Raw genomic sequence first — 21,497 nt, 5'->3', positions numbered from 1 at the left:
CTAGCATCTGTAGATCTGTTTAGTTCTTCATTGTTACTCATTAAAATGGTTTAGATTCAGTCTGCTCTGTTCCGATTTGGTTCATGTTATTTTTATTCTGAGTTTTTACGCAATTTGGTTGAAGAAGATGATGTCGTTGTTCGTTAGTACCAGAGTTAGTTGTTTTGCCAGCTTTTCGTCCGTACTCTGCTTTTTCAGTCATGGTCCCCACGGTCAGTTTGTTTCCCAGGTCTAGGTAATTAGAGTAGTTTCTTAGATCTAGTGATAGTTCGAGTAGTTTTCGTGCATGCTTTTGTGTTTCGCCTAGATCTAGCTATTAGCGTAGCAGTTTTAAATTCCCAAGTTAAGTTTATTTTCCTCAACCCAAGAAAAATGCGTGGCAGCAGCCAACCCCAAAAACAAGTCCAAATCCTTGAACATGATTATTACGCATCCATCTCTGTGGGATCGATCCCTACTTCCCTATACTAGGTTTAGTAAAGTGGTTGAGGGTTTTTGAAAGCGTGCTCTGTGTGTCCGACGACCAGGATTTTCCGACGACCAACGTGTTCCTAGACCGCGTGATCTAGAGGATTTGCTGGACCAAGGAAACCTATTATATTCTTTCTGTGCGCACACCGTGTAAATCACCTCTTTTCAATCACGCAAGAAACAAACACTAAAACCATGTAGCAAGAGAAAAATAACTTAAAAAATAGAGAGCCCCGAAGCTGTGAGGCTCTAGATTATTGACAACAAACATTACATGTTTCAAGAATAATATTTAGATTTTTAGCGCAAAACATGCATAAAAATAATACCAGGTTTTGATATACAAACCACACAATAATTAGATTGCAGAGACAAATAATTTGAAATACCAATAACTTGTGGCAAAACATACTTTGCATAAATAGGGCTAATAAAGTGGTTTTCAATCATATAAAATTACAAGAGATGCAGATTGGCATGTAGGCATGCATATATTATGATTACCAAATGGAAGCTCAAGGAGTAAAGTTGGTTTTGCACGTAATCCGTAAGTTTTGCACTGTTCATTCAAGGTTTTCACTAGCACCTCAAGATCTGATTGGACTTGATTAGCTCGATCCTGGTGGACACTGAACCTTTTTTATTCTGAAATTTTCAACTGTCCACTAAATTTATTGGAGGTGGTACATACCTGAGCACCATCCGCATTCTCTTGGTCCAATTTATCAATTGCTCGATAAAGTTCCATTTTTTTCTCCTACATACAGAATGATCGAAAGAGTATCATCTGATGTCTGAAAGGAATGAGAATCGTATATAATTGCCAATACATTGACATAGAGCAGAGGGAAGCCAAACATAACGGTTACCTGAATATCACGAAAGGTGGCCTCTTCAATTGTTAATTTTGAAGCTACATCTCCGACCTGCATGTACTTCTCTGCATATTTCTTTGATAATAATTCAGCCTGAGGAAGGACAGCTCAGACAAATGAGTCAACAAATAGAAAGATGAACATGAATAAGTCATATCAAAGAATATACCCCTCTCTTGTCACCTACAACTTTTTCAGAGATCTCATTCAACCTACTGTCACATCTACTTTTGTACAGGACCTGAAATCAAATGGTACATCAGGAATGCAGTAGCTCTGTCATAAGTTCACAAGAAACCAAAAGGGAATTTCTCATTATTATTAGTTTCGTATTATGACAAAAGGACAAAAAACTAAAAAGTGTAAGTAGAAATTCGGTAATGTAGAAGTTGACAGAGAGATAATGACATATAATGAATGCTATTGCAACTTAAGCTAAAAATGAAAATCCTCAAACAAGATCAGTTTTGAGATTAAAAACTGACAGGTGTAGATCCCGCACATAATTTGCATCTATGATTCTTTATGCCCGTATTTTCATCATCACATAAGAAATGAATGGCGAACTCACAAGTTCTTGCATCTTAGCATGGTAGAATTGAACTTTTTATTTAGCTTCCAGAATATCCTTCTCCAGTTCTTCTACCTGTATAGAAGAGATCGCATGTTCAAATAAACGAAGGTTCGATAATGCTCCAATGTGAAAGATAATGCCCTATTTTGTGTCAGATGTTGTAAATGATTCAAATTGCATATGTAGTAAGGTTACTTTAAGCTGTGGGGATTTCTCATCCCATAATGATGCTCAGTGTTGGGGGATTTCTCTAGTAAAACAAATGTTCAAGCTACATATCCCGTCATTCTACTGAAAGTTACTTTGAAATTTAATTTTTACTTCCTGTGTGCTTGAGAATCTCTGTGTTCATGTGTATGGGAGAGAGAAAGTCAGATGAAAGGAAGTTAAATTCTTTGGTCTAAAATTAGCTACCTATAAAAAAGGGCACTTGATGTGTGAGAAATAACTGCAACAATGAGTAGTTTCATGATCAACGATGCACTAACCACGATGAGTAACTAGTTAAATTAAAATCTCTGGAGATATGTTGAGAAAAATAAGAAGCAATTATACTAGTTTGATCAGTATTAAAGCATTTTGCTTTAAAAAGAAACCAGATATCTAATTCGCTTCATAAATGTTGATTTCCAAGTTGTGCATTGACCATACTATTAAAGTGTGACTTCAACAAGAATAGAAGTATGCAAAAAAAACACGAGGAAAAGCATGGGTTGGATAGAAGAGGTAGTCCAGATACATATGTATTCACAATGAGACTAGACTAGAGTAACCTCTCCATCCAGTTTTGAAGCACAAAAACAGTATTCACAACAAGAATGAAATTCTGGAGAAATAGAACAACGGTATAAAATAAATACCTTTTTCTCAGCATCCTTTGCCTCCTCAGACTTCTTATTCAAAGCATTTTGCTCCTTTGTGGAAAGCTGGTCCAGAAGATGCTTCTCCAGCTCTGGTACTTTAGCCTTTTGTTGATTGGGCTCATCAGGATGGGGAACAGCGGCTGGACGTGGAGGCCTTCCAGGACCAGCAGAAGGTATAGCTCTTGCATTGTTAGCCCCTTGGGATTGTTGAAAACCTTACAAAGAATAGACAGATTTTCAGTCAAGTTACTAAATTTTAACATAGATGTTTTAGATGAACAGAATAAAATTCCAACCGGAAGGTGGTCTCCAAGATGTAACACCATGCACAACAGTAGGTTGACTTGGGGCGGGAAACAATGTGTCGTCTAGTATAAAAGAGTGGGGAAGTACTGTAGGAAGATGACGTCCTTCCCTGTATCGCTCCATCAAATAAAGCGCAACACTGAATTCCCTCAAGGAAAGCATATTGTCATTGTCTTCATCAGACAAGTCCCAGACCTGTTTCAAGATCTCTAATAAAACAAATACAACAATTCATATCAGGAAAACAAGCAGGATGCAGCCTTTATAGCACAAGCCTTGATAGCAGAGAGTTTTTTTTAAATGATGTCAGACAATCATACAAGGATGACATGCTTTTATAAAGAATACAAACAATCATAGGATACGATCAGAAAATACCATTAAAAGTAACCCACCTAAGTTTGAAACTTTATTCTTTCAACCCAAAGGCAACCACCACATGGTATGGACAAATAGACCCCTCATGTCCCCCACAGTACTTCACCCTTTTATAACTAATGAAACCCTCACAATTGGATAAAATCAGATAAGGCACTGGGTGAGGGATAGATACTCCCCTCACCACTGCACTCAAACTTCATGATTACCACACTATAATACATCTTAGATCCCACTAGGCCTATGATATCCAACCATAAATAAAGTATGTTGACCTCCTGAAAGCTTTCAATCATCAAAAGAATCTAGACAGACAACTGTAGATATCAACATATCATTTGAATGAAAGGTTGACATGTAGCTTAACTGAGCACTACAACACAACTGAAATAAAAATACTGCTTTACATAAGAAATAGTAACACAGCAAGAGCAGCTACAACAAAGACAGAAGAACTCATCATAAATTATTTCAGAAGGTAGCTATGACTATTACCCTTCAAATCAGTTTTGACCTGCTGAAGATAGAAAAGAAACTGCTTATATACAAGATGAAACTGCAATAATTGAGCACCAATAGATATCAGGATAGTGGGAAAATATCCAGCGTCTAGAAAAGAAGAAAACAGATCAGAAAAAGTCAAATCAAACTAGCTTTTTCAGTCACAAATGAATTAGGGCATACCTCTAGGTAACTTCCAACTCAAGAATAAATTATGTGCTTGTCCGCAACTAATTTTCCCTTCTCTGTCAGTGTCAACTTGCACAAACACCTTGCCATACTTCTGAATATCAGACTGGGTAATTCTTGGCCAAGGACCCTTAGATGGTCCAGCTGCAGGAGGATGTTGTCCAGCTGCAGCAGGAAACGGAGGAGGTTTATGTGCTGAAACATGCTGGCTTGCTTGCCCAACGGCTTGGAATTGCTGAGCTTGAATAGTTGGAGGTTGAGAAACACCACTTTGTTTAACTGAAGAGAGGTCTCTAGTTAACACCAAATTCCCCGTCGATGAAACAGGTCCGTTACTTGTTGGATATGCAGGTCCAGAGGAATTCTGTTGTGCTTGAGAAGATGATGCATAGAACACATCTCCGAACACCTAGTCTGACGAAAAACCATTCCCTGTTGTTGAAAGTGGTTTTGGATCGTCCTTTCTGACCTGGGTGGAGGATGAAGATTGTAGTGACCCATTGATCTCTGGCTCTTTTAGTTGAGTCATAGCTGATGCTGTTTGGCCAATGTTACCCTGAGTTGCAGAAGGAATCAAGATGTTGTTGCTTACTTGAGAAGAAATTCCATGCTGGGAGCCATCCACATTCCCACCAAGAGGATCAAACGAATTTTGGGGAGGAGATGTGGTCATCAAATCAGTCCCAAGCATACCATGGGTTGCAACAGTTGGCTTAGATTGAAATCCAGAACTAGGAGGCAAAGTCCGGGGAGGCTTTGTCACTTGGTTTGGCTGAGTTAGAAGTGCCTGGCTACTTACACCAGTACCTGGCAAGGGAGCCTGAGGTCCGGCTAACTGTGCAGGAGATGGATTTACCTTTATACTAGACTGAGGAGCCAGTAGCCCAAGATTTATCTGAGGAGGATGGATTTTGGATGAAGCTGGTGTTAGAGTTTGTACACTAGAAATCACCTTGATAGTGATTGAATACTGTTAAAACTCTTATTTTATTTTTCAAAGGAATAAACAGATTATTTTTGTCATAATGCTGTTATGTTTTATATTTAATAGATGTTTATTACATGTTTAAATGTATAAGTAACTTAACAAAGTCTAAGTCTTTGTTTTAGTAAACCGGTTGTGGACTTCGTTCATTTTAAGGTAACACGGTCAGTTCTAAACAAAGAAAAAGTATAATTTCACAACCTAAATAGGCTTAGACTACCTATTGTGAAAGGTTGCAATGTCAGTCTGATTATTTCTAAGTCTTACTGAAATAAGATGACGTTGGTGTGGTATAGCACTGAATGGATCTAACAGCGAGACAGTCTCTATGCTATCTACTGAAAGACGAGGTCTTGTAAATTGTTATTTCTTAATCAATGTACGTTAGCATTGAGCATACGGTATTGATTATGCACTACTTTGACTTACCAAATGGTGCGGGTTTTTCGCAACCCAATAAGCCTGGTATATTGGGTAGTGGTGATTAATATCTAGCGGTGCTAGGATTGCTATTATGTTGAATCGTGCGCGAGGTGAGTCTCGTTTGATAACATCCTCAAGAGAAGCTTGAAATAAGGTTTTATTATTCGGAACCTAGCTAGTTGGAGTTTAATTACTCTATGAATAATAAATAAGTTTTCTTGCTGAGTCCTCTCTTGGAATAAATAAGATATTAATTAATTAAGTCCATAGCAGACAATAATTAATTAATGGATGTTTCTATCTTAAGCGCGGGAAATAAATATCAAGTAATGGAAACCCGAAGTACTTATAATTTCAGATTTGGATGGGGAGTGCAATATTACTTCTGTAGTGGCTGCTCGTAATATTCCAATTATAAGCTTATATTAAATTGGGTTTAATTTAATTAGTAAAAAGCTAATTGGAGGAGCCCATATCCAAAGCCTTCCATAGATCCCTGTCTGGGCCCAATATGTGACTTATTATAAATAGGAGAATAAAGGAGACAGAAAACATAGTTTTTTTTAAAAAAAAATTCGTCCCCCTCTCTTCATAGAAGAGGGACGATTTTTCTTCTCCTCCGTGGGAAAGGATTTCTGTCTTCTCTATTTAAGTCCTAGTGCACTGGTGAGATCAGCCCACCCTGATATCAGTTTACAGTCCGGGAACCAGACAGAAGATCCGTGGTTTTGTACTAAAGATCTTCACGTGGAGAAGGCGCTAGCCATCTTCGATTCTTTGGAGAATCATCAAGGTATAATGGCTTAACCCTAGAAAAGCATGTTTTAGGTTTCAATTAATTTAAAGCATGTTTTATTTGACTTATGAGCATGATACATGTGATAATTACGCGAATAGATATTGTCTAAACGAGTGGGAGTAAGGAGGCGATCACTGGGCAACGTGAACACGAGCATGGGCTCGTCCACGTCGCCGGCAAGACCGCGCCTGATCTTCTCCAGAATTCACGGCGATCGACGGTGCCGGCCATCGACGGAAGTCGCTGCTCGTCCGAGAGCAGCGGCGGTTCTACCGACCCGGAAACCCTAACCCTAGCCTAAACCCTAACCTTAGTCGAACCCTAGCTGCATGACGTCGGACCGGTGCTGCGCCGCCTTGAGCGGATGCGGCTGGTTCGAGCAAAGTCGACAGCGGCGGAAGGGATCGGCCGGAGGATCGCGGGACTCGCCGCGTTCTGGTCGGAGACGATGAAGAGTGTAGTCGGCGTTCTTCACGCGATGGAAAAGGAGAAGGAAGCAGCCGCGCGGTCGCGCGGGCTGCCGGAGAGAGCTGGACGGCGAACTCGCCGTTCCGGCAAGAATCTCCCGGCTGATTTTTCGTCGTTCGTTGTACGTGCCAACCTCGTACGACGAGATAACGATGAAATATTAATTTTAATGATTATTTGATTTCTAAATTTAAAGATATCATTAAAATATTATTATATAATGGAAATAAAATATTTGGGAAGATTTCCCTAGATTTTAGGAATATTTAGATTATTGACCATATCTAGGGATATCTTTTAATCCTAGATGATGTGGACAAGAATAATTTAATAGTTTCCTAATTATATTATATATCTAAAATCCTAATAAGGATAGATATGTAGGATTTCATTAAAATAATAAAATATTATTCTCTTCCCAATCTTAATAAGGAATTAATGTAAGTTTATTTATTCATGTCCGTCAAAGATATAAATAATTAATTATTTTAGATAAATCTTATAGAAGACATGAATATGGATTAAACTTTAGTAATTAATATATTATCCTTTAATAAGATGTTTAAAAGATTATAAACGATTTAATTATCAAGTCAATTAAATACCAACAGAATTTAATTAAGCCTTTAATCTGCACTAAGGCTAAGGATAATTAATGAATAACTTAAATATCTAAGCGATAATTACGAACTAAGTTTGTATATGGTCTCCATCGATTGGTCCACAACTTATGAAGCTAATTTCTGAATCTTATCGCCACCCATGCTGTGGTGACAATAATCCTAAGAAATAGAGAGTTCATATAGGTAGACTTCTCAAATGTAAATAGTATGAACTAGAAAGTAATTTTCAATATTATCGCCACCCATGCTGTGGGGACAATAATCTTAAGAAATTACGAGTTTCAGGAGTTCAAACAGAATTTACGAGATAGCTTGGTCTTGTTATCAACGCATGAGCATTGTTATGGGAGTGTGTTGTAGAAACGAGATTCTGTAATGCTAAATCTGATGGTCGTGCTTAGGCAACATTTGGCGGCCATGCCGTGCTGCGGTCTCTGGACTATTCGTCGGTGTTGTGACTAGTAAAAATGTTAAAATTTTAATGTGTATTGACCTCTGCTTAAGGGTAAAACATTTTAATTTTACAGTTGTGAGAATTTGAAAAGTTTTATGGTTAATCTACTCAATTTCATCACATAAGTTTATGACAAATAGTAAATATTTTGTTTTGCAGTGCAAACTAAATCGTCAACATGTCACTCAATCCTCTTTCTGCAATTCTTAAAGAAAAAAAACTCGAGAGCCAAAATTACATAGAATGGAAACAAAATTTGGACATCGTTCTCACGGCTGATGAGTACAAGTTTGTGCTCACTACTCCACGGCCCCCAGTGTCGGCGGCTAACACCGCGCAAGCAGCGCGAGATGCCCATAGACGGTGGCATAAGGCAAATGAGATGGCTAAGTGTTATATGTTGGCCTCCATGTCAACAGTGCTTAGACATCAGCATGCCGCCATGGCAACTGCCACCGAGATTATGGAAAATCTCACAAATCTCTTTGGTACTCAGAATCGAACGGTTAAGTCTCAAGCCTTTCGGAGTATCATGTGCAAGACTATGAAGGAAGGCTCGTCTGTGCGGGACCATGTCCTCGAGATGATGAGCCACCTCAATCAAATTGAGGTTTTGGGAGGTGTCATTGATGCCGAGTCCCAAGTTACTATCATCCTTCAGAGTCTGCCCCCCCAGCTTTCAGCAGTTCAAGCTCAACTTTGTGATGAACAAGAGAAATTACACATTGGCTGAGTTGTTGACTGAACTCCAGTCGGCAGAGGATCTCATGAACCAAGCTAAGGCTGCGATGGTCAGTTCATCAAATCGTTCCTCTGGCCCTAGGCCTGGCGCAGGAAAGAAGAAAGTGACAAACCAGGTCGCACCTGAGGAAGCTAAGGGAAAGAGAAAGAGGAGGTCGGGAAAGAAGCAAACCGGAAAGTGTTTCAAGTGTGGAGAGAAGGGGCATTGGAAGCCAGACTGCCCTAAAAAGGGCAAGGCTACAGGTATGCACCAAGCTCTAGTTGTTGAGTCATGTTTGGCTTCAACTTCATCTCATACTTGGGTTATAGACACTGGAGCTACTGATCATATTTGTTTTGATCCTGACTTAATGCAGGTGACAAGACGGCTATATGATGGAGAGATCGAAGTCCAGCTGGGCGACACTACAAAAGTGGCGGCCGTAGCAGTGGGAGACGTTTATTTGCGTTTTAGTAGTGATAGATTTTTGGTTATGAAGAATGTTTTGTTGATACCTTCTTTTAGAAGAAATTTAATTTCAGTTTCTAAATTGGTTTTTGATGGATATTTGATTTCTTTTAATGATAGTTGTGTTATTAAGAAAGATGGTTCTTATATCTGTCGTGGTATCATGGAAAACAAGCTGTACACAATCATATCTACACAATTTAATAATCACAAATTAGAACTCAATAATGCATCGAAAATTTCAAAGAAAAGAAAGGAACCTTCAAGTTCAATGAACGAAACGTACTTATGGCACCTTAGACTTGGTCATGCCAACCAAAGGAGGATTCAAACTCTCGTGGATCAAGACCTTCTTAAAGGACTAGATACTGAATCATTTTCCACGTGTGAATCCTGCTTGAAAGGCAAGATGACTAAGAGACCTTTTAGGATGAAAGGTAATAGGGCCAAGGAAGTACTAGAACTCGTTTACACTGATGTGTGTGGACCAATGTCAACCGAGGCAAGAGGCGGCTTTCGCTATTTCATCACTTTTATTGATGATTACTCGAAAGTTGGATATGTTTATTTGATGCGCTTTATGTCTGAAGCTTTTGACAAGTTCAAGGAGTTTAAGGCTTATGCTGAGACGCATCATGGAAAACGTATCAAAAGCCTGCGATCTGATCGCGGAGGCGAATACCTCAGTGCTGAGTTTTTGGACTACTTATCGGTAGAGGGAATTGAATCCCAACTGACTGCGCCGGGCACACCCCAGCAGAATGGCGTAGCTGAAAGAAGGAACAGGACCTTGTTAAACATGGTCCGATCGATGATGAGTTATGCACGACTGCCTATTTCGTTTTGGGGACATGCCTTGCTTTCTGCGAGTCACATTTTAGACAATTTACCGTCAAAATCTGTTCTTGCCACTCCATATGAGTTGTGGACTGGGCGCAAGCCCAATCTAGAGCATCTCAAGATATGGGGGTGTCCAGCTCATGTTTTGGAAAAGGATCCAACTAAGCTGGACTCAAGGATAGAGGTATGTTTGTTTATAGGATACCCCAAAGGATCGAAAGCTTATTAATTCTATAGTCTCCGAGACAAGAAAGTCATAGTGAGTACTCACGCGACGTTCTTAGAGGAAGACTTCGTTATGAATCATAAACCCAACAGTGAGGTGGCTCTTGAAGAGCTCACTTCAGTCACAAGTTCCATTAACCAAGAACAAGTACCTATAGTACAACCAATTCCCGAACCTTCAACTTCTACACCTAATGTTGTAGTGCCGCGCCGCAGTGGGAGGGTCTCTCATGAGCCCGAAATGTACATTGGTTTGGGAGAATCTATGGATCACTCCTCGGACAGCAATGTACTAGATCCCTGGAATTTTGTAGAGGCGCAGGCGGATGTCGATCATTGCCAATGGGTAAGTGCAATGGATTCGGAACTACAATCTATGATAGACAAAGACGTCTACGATTTATCTGTCCTACCCGAAGGCTGTACTGCCATTGGGAGCAAGTGGATATACAAACGTAAACGTGGACCCGATGGACGAGTTAAAGTCTTTAAGGCAAGACTAGTGGCTAAGGGGTATACCCAAAAGGAAGGTGTCGATTACGACGAGACCTTCTCCCCGGTGACCATGCTCAAATCGATCCGGATACTATTGTCTATAGCAGCTTACATGGATTGGGATGTGTGGCAGATGGACGTTAAGACTGCGTTCTTGAACGGTAGTCTTGAGGAGACCATCTACATGGAACAACCCGAGGGTTATGCCGTCAAGGGCAAAGAGCACATGGTTTGGAAGCTTAAGAAGGCCATTTATGGCCTCAAGGAAGCATCTAGATCATGGAATCAGTGTTTCGATCAAACTGTTCATAATTTGGATTCGAAAAATGCCCTAACGAGAGCTGCGTGTACAAGAAGGTTGAGAAGGGGAATGTGGTGTTCTTAGTTTTATATGTAGATGACATTCTTCTAATTGGAAACAATAAAAAGATGTTGTCATCAGTACGAACGTGGTTGTCAAACCAGTTCGAGATGAAGGATATGGGAGACGCGGGACACATTCTAGGTATCAAGGTCCTACGGGACTGTGAGAAAAGAATGTTGTGCTTATCTCAAGAGCCCTACATCGACACTGTACTTAGTCGTTTCAGCATGCAGGATGCCAGGAAAGATTTCTTGCCTTTTAGACATGGCATCCATTTATCTCAAGAGATGTGTCCTAAGATTGCATCTGAGATAGCAGAGATGAGAAGGATACCATACGCTTCGGCAGTTGGTAGTCTCATGTATGCTATGCTTTGTACAAGGCCTGATATTTGCTTTGCTGTTGGCATGGTAGCAAGATATCAGTCTAATCCGGGCCAAGGGCATTGGATTGCAGTAAAGAACATACTCAAGTACCTTAAACAGACTAAGGACTATATTCTAGTTTACAAAGCAGGCGAGCTATATCCTTTGGGATATACTGATTCAGACGAATTTTGGGGAGGAGATGTGGTCATCAAACCAGTCCTAAGCATACCATGGGTTGCAATAGTTGGCTTAGATTGAAATCCAGAACTAGGAGGCAAAGTCCGGGGAGGCTTTGTCACTTGGTTTGGCTGAGTTAGAAGTGCCTGGCTACTTACACCAGTACCTGGCAAGGGTGCCTGAGGTCCGGCTAACTGTGCAGGAGATGGATTTGCCTTTATATTAGACTGAGGAGCTAGTAGCCCAAGATTTATATGAGGAGGAGGAATTTTTGGATGAAGCTGGTGTTAGAGTTTGTATACTAGAAATCACCTTTCGAATGATTGAATACTGTTAAAACTCTTATTTTATTTTCCAAAGGAATAAACAGATTATTTTTGTCATAATGCTGTTATGTTTTACATTTAATAGATGTTTATTACATGTTTAAATGTATAAGTAACTTAACAAAGTCTAAGTCTTTGTTTTAGTAGACCGGTTGTGGGCGTCGTTCACTTTAAGGTAACACGGTCAGTTCTAAACAAAGAAAAAGTATAATTTCACAACCTAGATAGACTTAGACTACCTATCGTGAAAGGTTGCAATGTCAGTCCGATTATTTCTAAGTCTTACTGAAATAAGATGACGTTGGTGTGGTATAGCACTGAATGGATCTAACAGCGAGACAGTCTCTATGCTATCTACTGAAAGACGAGGTCTTGTAAATTGTTATTTCTTAATCAATGTACGTTAGCATTGAGCATACGGTATTGATTATGCACTACTTTGACTTACCAAATGGTGCGGGTTTTTCGCAACCCAATAAGCCTGGTATATTGGGTAGTGGTGATTAATATCTAGCGGTGCTAGGATTGCTATTATGTTGAATCGTGCGCGAGGTGAGTCTCGTTTGATAACATCCTCAAGAGAAGCTTGAAATAAGGTTTTATTATTCGGAACCTAGCTAGTTGGAGTTTAATTACTCTATGAATAATAAATAAGTTTTCTTGCTGAGTCCTCTCTTGGAATAAATAAGATATTAATTAATTAAGTCCATAGCAGACAATAATTAATTAATGGATGTTTCTATCTTAAGCGCGGGAAATAAATATCAAGTAATGGAAACCCGAAGTACTTATAATTTCAGATTTGGATGGGGAGTGCAATATTACTTCTGTAGTGGCTGCTCGTAATATTCCAATTATAAGCTTATATTAAATTGGGTTTAATTTAATTAGTAAAAAGCTAATTGGAGGAGCCCATATCCAAAGCCTTCCATAGATCCCTTTCTGGGCCCAATATGTGACTTATTATAAATAGGAGAATAAAGGAGACAGAAAACATAATTTTTTTTAAAAAAAAATTCGTCCCCCTCTCTTCATAGAAGAGGGACGATTTTTCTTCTCCTCCGTGGGAAAGGATTTCTGTCGTGCACTGGTGAGATCAGCCCACCCTGATATCAGTTTACAGTCCGGGAACCAGACAGAAGATCCGTGGTTTTGTACTAAAGATCTTCACGTAGAGAAGGCGCTAGCCATCTTCGATTCTTTGGAGAATCATCAAGGTATAATGGCTAAACCCTAGAAAAGCATGTTTTAGGTTTCAATTAATTTAAAGCATGTTTTATTTGACTTATGAGCATGATACATGTGATAATTACGCGAATAGATATTGTCTAAATAATCTGCTAAATAGATCATAATTATTATATAATTGATTTATGTGAGCGCTTCCGCTGCCAACCCCTTCAGCTAGACCATACAATGCATTCTTTACGAGTTCTGGGGTCAACTCTCGCTTGCTTTGAGCAACTGTAACGAGTTTAAGAGCATTATAAAATTCTTGACGACCCAGGAAATCGAGTCGATTTTGATCAGCAAATGTCCATATCTGCACAATAGTATAATTATTTAGTATCCATTATACACAAACTTTCCAAAGGGCGTATTGCTGTAGTTGTAACAGATTTGGAGGTCTAATTTCACAACATTTCTTGCTAAATCAATAAATAGCTCTTCAATTCAAATAAGAGCAGCAGGATAATTACAATAGGTGCCACAGCACTGTAATAAAACACTTATCACCATGTGGACTATTTTCAGTGACATCCATAAATCGCAGACATAAATATAATGTTTATGATGAAAGAGAGCATGACATACCCTGCCTTTCTTCAAGATTAATATATTGGTGAACCACTGTGTAAACCTCTACTCTATGTTGCCTTAATACTTAATAGTCAGTAACATCAAAGGAAAGAAGTATCACTTTATTTCAAAAACATTTTCGGATAATTTACACATGCACCCAAAACAAACTCGTTACCAACAAACAAAAGAAGCAGAGAACGAATCCAAACCTACTCCCATCCTACTTCAAAACAATGGGACTTAATGCTCTCTTTCTCAATCCCAAGGATGATTAAGCTGCCTCTCAAGTTTAACCCACAAATCCTCACAGCTCTAATGTTTCAGCTGCCTCTTCGTACAAAGCTAAGATAGTCTAAATCCTCAAGGCAAAAACAAATGTATCCTTCACAACCGAGATCAGCCTAACAAAGCCGAACCTGCTCTGCTGCTTCGATGCTCAAAGCACCTTGGATTTCTTACTTCCCACATCCAATGATTAGTTAACAGAAGCAAAAATGATTTACTCATCTAGTAATGAGCATGCTAACCACGAGAAAATATACCTGCAATTTTTATATATTTTCTCATCTTTTTTCTTATTATTTATCCCACAATATTTATAAATTATCCCTAATATTTTTACCACAATTTTAATTGCAATTTTACTCCAATTTTATTTTCACACAATTCTGTGTAATTACGGCCGCCTCCATTGAATTTAAGCAGCTAATCAAGAATTGGATACTCATTTTATTAATTGAATTCAATCATCAAGCATTCACCATTAAATCATATCTCCATTGCCATCTTCTCCGAGGTTCTTCCTCCGAATCGAATCCTCTACAAAACAGCATAAAACACCTTCTCCTTCCTCTTCCTGTTCTTCTTCCCCGACCTCTCTCCGTTCTGCCCTCCTCCTTCTGCTCACCATTCACATCCTATTTCAATTGAATACACTCTTCGTTCCGATCACGCTTCCTAACAACACTCTCTTTGTTGAATATCGTGATTGTGTGTAGGCTTATAAGGGAAAATTGGGGGTTTTGGACGATGAAGAAGTTCAAGGAACAAAATCGATCAAATGAATTACTAATAGCATAAAATGTAGTAGTAGATGATTAAACTCTACTGTGTTTATATATGTGTCTGTGGTTGTGGTTCAAAATTAGATCAGCAAAATAATATTGGAGAAAGAAAACGTCTGGAACAGGATGGTTAGGGAAGTAGGAGGAAGAAGAAATTGGGTGAAAATAAAATCTAAATTGTGGTGAAAGGGGTAATCAAGTCAATTTTAAATATTGTGGGGATAAATAATACGAAAAAAAGAAGAATAAATAGATAAAAATTCAAAAATCCCTTATTATAAAAAATTTGCATGCCACTGTCTCATATTTGGAAAGCACATTTGAAAGCACAGCAAATTTAATCATAAATTTTGAAAGGTTTGCGAATTGAGACACTTTTTCCGAAATATGTGGCAAAGGAACAAACCACTTAGCAATCTTAAGATGGGGAGTTGGTTACTGGTTAAAGAGCAGAAGAAACTATTTTCCTATGCACACTGATAAAGAGAAAATAGATAGAAAACCAACTTGTAGAACCTGAGCGAGGACTTGTCTGGGCAAATTTGAAGCTTGGAGAAAATTAATGGCCTCACTCCCATCCCGATCCACGTCAGCTATCTGGAAATACACCTCGAATTGATCCATATTCGGATTCTGTCCCGCCATTTCCGTTGATTACAAGACGAATCCGATGGATGAATCAATGCAGAAATCGAAATTAACCGCGAAGCATCCTAACGCCGGATGCACGGTGGTGGAACTAGCAAAATATCTAGATTAGGTTTTAGGTATGGGTAGTGCTTTGGTGTGGGGTGCAAAGCTAAGCCCCACAGTGCATCGACTAGGACTGAAAGACGTCGTCTGGTGAACCCGAAGGAGGCGTTGGTGGTTGTAGTGGCGGCGGCGCCGTGGAAGAATCTAAAAGCGTCGGAGAAATTGTAGTGATGATGAATAATCGGAGAGATTGGGGAAAATGAGATACACTCTAATTCTACCGTTAATTATTTTCTTAAGTAAGTAGTACTCAAAAATTGATAAAGTTTCACGTGGAATTGATAAAATAAAATAGATATAGAAAAATTAAGAAAGAGGGAGGTGGAAATAGTATTGGTAGATTGTCCGTATCATATTATTAGTGATGTGTGTTTGTTCAAAACTTTTCTTATTAGAAAAATTGGTCCGTCTTTTGGGATGGAGGGAATAATTATTTATTAGAAATGAGTCACTTACTCCTTAAAAGCATCATAAATAAGAGAAAAAATTCCCTAGAGTCAAGGAATACCAAGGTGACAATCCTATTTGATATGTCACACCCTTAAACTTTTGACAAATGGAAATATATAAAAACTCAATTCCAACTAGATATATAAAATATGGAAACAATCTAAATATAAATGTACACCATTTATTATATGGGAAATTTATGCGTATTCTATACTAGACACACTATATATAAACACCGCATGTTAGGGTGCCACCACCCGTTAAAATAATATCATACCACCATTCTTAGCCAATCATTTGTACACGCGGACGAATAATAAGCTGCCACGTGGCAAAAAAAAAAAGACGGGCAGCAATGTGTTGGTCTTTAAACAGCAATTTTTCTTGAACAGCAATATCCAACACGTCTAACGTGTTGGATCTTGCTGTGTAGCGTTTATAATATTGTTGTATAAGTGGTGTCACGGTGTCATTTTAAGAGGAGTTGTCATTTTAACACAAACCTACCCACATAATATATAGTAATTGAAATGACGAGCAATTTCTTTTTTAATAGTAGTTTTAGTTTATAAAATTTTATTTAATTTCTTTAAATTGCAATAATCATTTGTCTTATTATTTTTATGAAGTTTTTTCATGATATATTGAAAATGATTAATGTAATTAAATTAGTTTTTAGATCATTTTATAGCTATTATTAATAATAAAATTAGATTATCTTATTATTAATAACTATTTTTATAACTTAACATAATGTATAATATTCATACAGTCAATATATACACTATATAATTACCCATATAATTATTTAATGTATACACTACATAATCATTTGTATGTATTAATTTAATTTATATAGTGTTTAATGCCATCAAATTTGAAGTTATAATTAAACTTTTTTTTATCTGTCTACATTTTTTTATTTATAAAATGGGTGATGTGATAAATTTTTTTATATTAATTTACGTCTAAGATGTCTGAGTGAATAAATCATTTAATAATTTTAATTCATGAAATGATGAACCTATATGTTGTATATATATAGGGGAGTGATCAATTGTTAACTCATCACTTAATTGCTAACTACAACTAATTTAAGGCCATAGGATTTTAGAAAACGTGTGGTCTACAATTTGCCACGTGTAATTTTTGTTTTTATTAATAAAATAAAAAAAGATAAAAAAAAATGTCAAATTAGGGTTTTAGATGAAAATATCAATATAGTGTTTCGGAAATATCAACACAATGCTTTGAGAATGTCAACACAATGCTTTGAGAATGTCAACACAATGCTTTAAGAATGTCAACTCATTGCTTATATTGACATTCTACATGTATTATATTGACATATTTTATATAGTATGTTGACATTTCTGTTTTACGAAAAAATTGAAAAAATTTCGAAATTTTTTTCAAATTTTGACGTCGGAACATATGCATGTATGATATCGTTGGAATCCTTATAAAATTATCTTTAATTTGATATATGTTATATGAATTTAATGTTTTGGGATTTCTTTTAAAAGTTAGTTATAACTAAACATGTAGTTAATTGACATTAATACCCCTATTGATATTTTATGGAATTAATCATATGGTTTTATTCACGTTTTTGTTGATCGTATTGACATTTCGTGGTTGATGATCTAAGCCCTTAATTTGAATATCTAATGGCTATTATTTAGTTGTAGTTAGCAATTAGGTATTGAGTTAGCAATATAACACTCCCCCCCCCTGTATATATAATATAGTATGTGCGTATATATAGTGTAGTACTCGAATGTGCAATCTTTCCGTATAATAAATGGTGTACATTTATACTTAGATTGTTTCCATATTTTATATATCTAGTTGGAATTGAGATTTTAGATATTTCTATTTGTCAAACGTTACTTTAAAGGTGTGACATATCAAATAGGATTGCCACTTTGGTATTCCTTGACTAGGAAATTTTTCTCACATAAGGAGAGCTTATCCACTCTTATATACTCCCTTTGTTTGCGAAACAATATCTAGATATGTCAATTTTGTCCATCCACAAAATAATGTTCACATTTATTATCGTTCATCCACAAAATAATATCTAGATATGTCATTTTCTACTAACTCGTTACGCTCACCTTCTATTATAAAACTAATATATGAAGTGGGACCTACATCTATTAACCTTTTCGACTCATTTTCCTTCGCATTTCTTAAAACTCGCATTGAGTCAAAGTGAGAGTTTAAATCGTGGACAAAGGGAATAGAAGAGGTATGATTTTCACCAAGATGATGTGGGATAAGATTTATGATATTTAACATGCCCCTTCACGTGTGGGCAGGAATGACTCATTGGACTTCCATCACATAGGTAGACAAGACGAGATAAAAGAGATAAATTTCATCATCGATTTGGGCCCTGCTTGAACACCATTCTTGAAATGGGCCACTCACTTCTTTAAAATGCCTCATAAGAAAAGAGGGTTATCCACTCTTATATAAAATATATAAAATAGATGGGATCTATCACCAAAACTATTTATGCCGTATAGAAACTGATAATTGAAGAACGCATGGTAATGATGAACTTGAAGAAGGAACAAGGAGAAAAAGGAGATCTTTATTTCATAAAACTTAAAATTAATCAATCGCTAAGGTTATTATCTTTTTTCTGTGTAAACATAGCATTTCTGTGTAAACTTAAAATGAATCAATTAGGGCTGGGGAAAAATACCGAAAAAATGATATATCGCTCGTATCGTATTGAAAAATATCGAAAAATTATCGAATTTTCGATATATCGTAATTTTCGATACGATATGATATCGTATCGTAAGTTTTCGATACGATAACGATATGAATTTCCTTATATCGCGATTTGTCGTTTTATATCGAAAATACGATATATCGATATTTTCGATATAAATTGATATTTTATTTTCGATATATATTGAAATTTTCGATATATATCGATATTTAACGATATATCGAATTTCGGTACGATATATCGAAATATCGATACGATAACGATATGAAATTTTTTTATATCGAAACTTTCGATACGATAACGATATGAAATTCTTTCATATCAATATTTTCGATACGATACACGATACAACGTTTTCGATACGATATATCGTATCGACCCACCCCTAGAATCAATCGCCAAGTATAATGATTTAGCTGGCCCAACCTACTTGCAATGTGGGTTTGGATTAGACTGGGCCCAATAAAACATAGGCCTAGCCCAGCTCACTTTAGACATGGCCCTACTTGACATCTCTAATTAGAAATTACTAGATCTCAACCAAATACTCACGCCGTTCCTTATTAATAGAGACACTTCTTTTCGAAATGAAGATTAAGAATAGTGTGTTAAGTAACGTTGAATAGAGTAAGAGAGAACCAAAAATAAAAATCACTCAATTGTCTTAGAATATTACAAAATAGAAAAATGACACAAAAGAATAGTGTGTTAAGTAACGTTGAATAAAGTAAGAGAGAACCAAAAATAAAAATCACTCAATTGTCTTAGAATATTATAAAATAGAAAAATGACACAATTAACATGGAAACAAGGGAGTACTACCTATAAGTGGCATTAATTATTGTTTGAGAAAAATTTATCTAAACCAAGATTATTGATATGTCTATAAGTCTATTGCAATTACAGGTCCCCCACTATTTCCCCACGACACAAATACATGGAATATCTTTTTTTTTGTGCAAGTATACCATAACAATCGTTATGTACCCAAATATCTTGATGATTCGTATTAAATGTGTGCAACAACTTTATATGCAACAATGCTTGATTTAATAACAGATTTTTTGAATCTGACTCAATTTAATCCAAATCCAACATTAAATTATTATATAGATAATTTATCTTTATTCTTAAAGATAATTTAAGATAATTTAATCCAAATCCAACATTTAAGATACTTTATCTTTAAATTAAAGAGTAATGATAAATTAATAAAATTGTATATACAAAATTGGATATTTTAGGTATTTATAATTTACAATAAATTTATGATTATTATTTAATTTAAAATTTACATAATTAGCCTTCTATGCTCATTTAGGAAAATTAAATTTACCATAATCAATATGTACACATTTAAGAAACGTTTAGTAATCAATTCCATAGATAACATACATGAATTGCATTTCCACTTATAACAAATGACTGCATCATATACCTACAAATTTTTTAGTTTATATATTTAGTGTTATCTCCAAAGAAATAATATTAGTATTTTGTATCTAATTTTTTATTATTAAATAAGTAATTCATAAAATTTTAAGTAACGAAGAAATGGCTATATACTTAATTTCTAAGTATTATAATCCAACAATTTAGTCATAGTCATTCACATTCAATTAATTTATTATTAAATAATCTTTTAGTTTCTAGATTATAAAATTAACTATATGCATATATACCTAATTTCTTTGTGTTACCATCAAACGAAATAACCATAGCTAGTCTTCACATTCAATTATTTTATTATTAGCAATTTTAAAATTTAAAGTTATAAAAATGACTACATTATTATATAATTAATTTCATAGTGTATCATCCAACGAAATTATGTTAATATATTCCGCTGCTTGTTATTCTATAACTAAATAATTCTTATAATTCTTAGTTATAAAAACAATTACATGCATATATACTTCAGTTCTTTGTGTTATTATCAGAAAGTTTAATCATAGTCACATTATTTATTATTGGCTGATTTTATAAAAATGATTACATGCATAAATACTTAATTTAATTGTGTTAACATCAAACGAAATAATCATAGTCATTCACGTCAGATTATTTTTATTATTAAATAATTTTTATAATTATATGTTATGAAAATGAATATGCATATATACTTAATTCTGTTAGTGTTATCATCCAACGTAATAATAATATATTTGCATCCATTATTTATTATTAATTAATTTTTATATTCTAAAATGACTACATGTATATTCACTTAATATCTTAGTGCTACCATTAAATGAAATAATCACATAGTCATTCACATCCATATAGTTTAGTATTAAAAAATTTTAAATTTTCTAAGTTACTAAAAAACTAGCTACATATCATCCAACACAATAATAATAGGAGTTTCTCACGTCCAATTATTTTAATATTAAATACTTAATACATAAAGTTTTAAATTATAAAAATAACTACATCCATATATAATTAATTTCTTAGTATTATCATCCAGCAATTTAATCATAGTCATTCACATTTGAATTATTTTATTATTAAATAACTTTAAAAATATTAAATTATAAAAATGATTATATGCATATAAATACTTAATGTCTTAATGTTAGCATCAATAAATAATCAAAGTCTTTCACATCCATTTATTTATATAGTAAATAATTTTAAAAATTCCCAAGTTATTAGGACGACTACATGCATATATACTTACTTTCTTAGTATTATCATCAAACAAAATAATCATAGTCATTCACATTCAATTATTTTATTATTAATAATTTTATAAATTTCAAGTTATAAAAACGACTACATG

The 21,497-nt window shown here is 35.7% G+C and overlaps 1 pseudogene; it reads right to left on the bottom strand.

Moving 5' to 3' along the window:
- The window catches only part of LOC125198505 (uncharacterized), an 81,343-nt pseudogene extending 65,600 nt beyond the window's left edge, over positions 1-15,743 (bottom strand).
- Positions 15,744-21,497: the final 5,754 nt, after the last annotated feature.

Source organism: Salvia hispanica, chromosome 2 (genome assembly GCF_029641045.1).
Source record: "Salvia hispanica isolate PSC_SH4W2 chromosome 2, Shi_PSC_v1, whole genome shotgun sequence".
NCBI classification, from domain to species: domain Eukaryota; kingdom Viridiplantae; phylum Streptophyta; class Magnoliopsida; order Lamiales; family Lamiaceae; genus Salvia; species Salvia hispanica.
Note: the sequence above shows the minus strand (reverse complement) of the source record. Positions and strands in the feature narration are given on the sequence as shown.